Source organism: Ruditapes philippinarum, unplaced genomic scaffold, assembly GCF_026571515.1.
Source record: "Ruditapes philippinarum isolate M1 unplaced genomic scaffold, ASM2657151v2 ctg13627_1_1_1_1, whole genome shotgun sequence".
Lineage (NCBI taxonomy): Eukaryota > Metazoa > Mollusca > Bivalvia > Venerida > Veneridae > Ruditapes > Ruditapes philippinarum.
In genome coordinates, this window is record NW_026853436.1 from 28,726 (window position 1) to 31,099 (window position 2,374).

At 28.4% G+C, this 2,374-nt stretch overlaps 1 long non-coding RNA gene across 1 annotated transcript; it reads left to right on the plus strand.

Annotated features, from left to right (window-relative positions):
- Positions 1-1,057: 1,057 nt before the first annotated feature.
- LOC132736873 (uncharacterized) lies at positions 1,058-2,139 on the plus strand. Its single transcript, XR_009626640.1, has 3 exons — positions 1,058-1,145; positions 1,454-1,561; positions 2,003-2,139. It is a non-coding gene; the product is annotated as an uncharacterized LOC132736873 (long non-coding RNA).
- The last annotated feature ends 235 nt before the right edge of the window (positions 2,140-2,374 follow it).

Genomic DNA, 2,374 nt, shown 5'->3' on the forward strand with positions numbered 1-2,374 from the left:
TAACAGACGACAGCAGTGATCAATCAACCCTATTTGAACTCTGGATAGCTCTTTTTCTTTCTGTCGTTGTCATTATCATGATCGGTGCATTCCTGCTAGCTTACATTTACATCAGAAAGTAATTGCATTATTCAATCATTTGTAAATTGGGCAATTACAGAAAAGCTTTTTTGGAGTAAGGTTTATTGTATTATAAAAGCGTACAAAATGTCATAATTTTCCTTGGCCTTATTTAAAAAAAAGAGTTTTTAAATGCATGTATAATTATTATAGTAATTATCATTCTAATTTTTATTAATGTCATCATCATCTGCACTATAGTTGTAATTGGCATTACTTTTACTATCATAATTTACATTATATTTAATACATATCTATATATGATAAGAAACCTTAAACAACCGATGTTATATTCTCAGATATCGGAGACATAAAATTAAAAGTGATTGTGAAAGGTCAAGCAACTATAGTAAAAAAAACCAAGATAATGGAAATGGTATTGCCAAAGAAATGGTGATAAGTAAGATATTCTCGAAATCTCCTTAAAGTCAGACAAGATCAAGTAAAAACGAAATTTACTTTTACTTATATGTAATAATCATTCATACACAATACACTGAGAATATTAAAGAATTATTACACCCTATGATCGTTCATTTACTAGATGTGTAGAAGCTAAAAGACGCATGTAAAAGCCGGGGCCACTCGGGGAGGGACTTAATTAAGTCCGATGGTTTTCTGTAGATTTTGATATACAAAAAAAGGATACACTTGCGCTAAAGTATTCGTCCGATTTGATAATTTCGTGTTTTGTGATGTTCTTTCGTTCGTAAAGACAAACCAGTTTTGTAGTGCCTTTAAAGTGAAAGTGAATAGTAGATGGTCAGTTTTGTTTTAATAATAACATTGCTAGGGCTGTAATACAGCAGTCCGCTATTTGTCATGTGTCATAGCGCGATTTAATGATTATCAAGTAAGATATTAATACGATTAAATATGTAGTAACGAAGAATAATTTATGAAGGTGAAGTCATTTCATAAATATACATTGATTGCAGAAAGTCATCTTCAAAAATGTTATAACCAGACAACCATACGTTGTAGTGGAGATGTTGTATATAAAACAAACATAAAAGAGTATAAAGGTAGTATCATTTATATTTCTAATATATGTGTTATGTAGCAACATTTTAATGTAATAATGTTATAAAAGACGTTTATTTAAGTAGTCCATTTTAATTTAGAAAATGTAATTCTTTGGAAGTTTTGGAACTTGAACAGATGTATTTTTCAAAATCTCCTTGATTTTTAAGTACATTATATTGTATATGATTGTAACATGACGATCAAAAATAACAAAATACATAAAGCAATGCAAATTCTTAAACTGCTTTGAGAAAAAAACTTGTTTACAATTTTTGATAAATAAACTAAATTTTAGCCTTTATTATAGATGACTCCAGTAGACATAACGTTGATGGCAATGATTTAGCACCACAAGCAAGCATAGAAGGAAGGCACATTGCTGTGGTCCGTCCACATATTGAATCAAATAGCAATGGTATGTCAAAATCTTCCGCTTTAATTTAAATTTGTAATGTTTATTTAACTTTAAGGCGCATCTTATAAATAAGGCTATTATTGTAAAGAATCACAAAGAATCGGTTTGCAATTCAAATAAGACTTGTAGCACTCTAAAAATGTCTATAAATAAACATGATCTTATTTAAAAAAATGATTCAAAGGTCAAAGACGAAACTCCCATATTGAAAGGAATCAATATAAGTGTTATGCTTATTTTCCAATCCATATATAATGTCATATAAAAATACAGGCTTGTAAATTTCCTAAATTAAACAGTCTATGTCATAATCATACTATTATTTATTTCACAGAAAATTGTTTAAATTCATAATGCTTCTCTTTTTCAAATACATAATATATAGTAATCTAACTAGGTCTGTAGTTTTATCTTGATATGATGAGTTATGGTGTCTTTAAGACTGCAAAGAAGTTGAAAACTCAGATGACATATTACAACATAGAACAAGGGAAAGTTTTCTGGTTGCTGGAGACTCCGAGAATACACAAGGTAAGGATCAATATTTCTATAAGTATTTACGGCAGTCTTTATATTATATAGTATTTACGGCAGTTATTTCTACTCTTAAAACGTTAAAAAATTAAATAAAATTTTGAAACACAGAGGTGCTGAATTTCATTTTCATTCATTGTCCTTTGCATGTATAAATTGATATAATAATAAAATATATCAATTTTAACATAACTAAAAAAACTTACATAACCAAAAGCTCATTATGATAAGCTAAGACAATTAACATAAACTGTTTAAACATTGAACTATAAAAAGCTC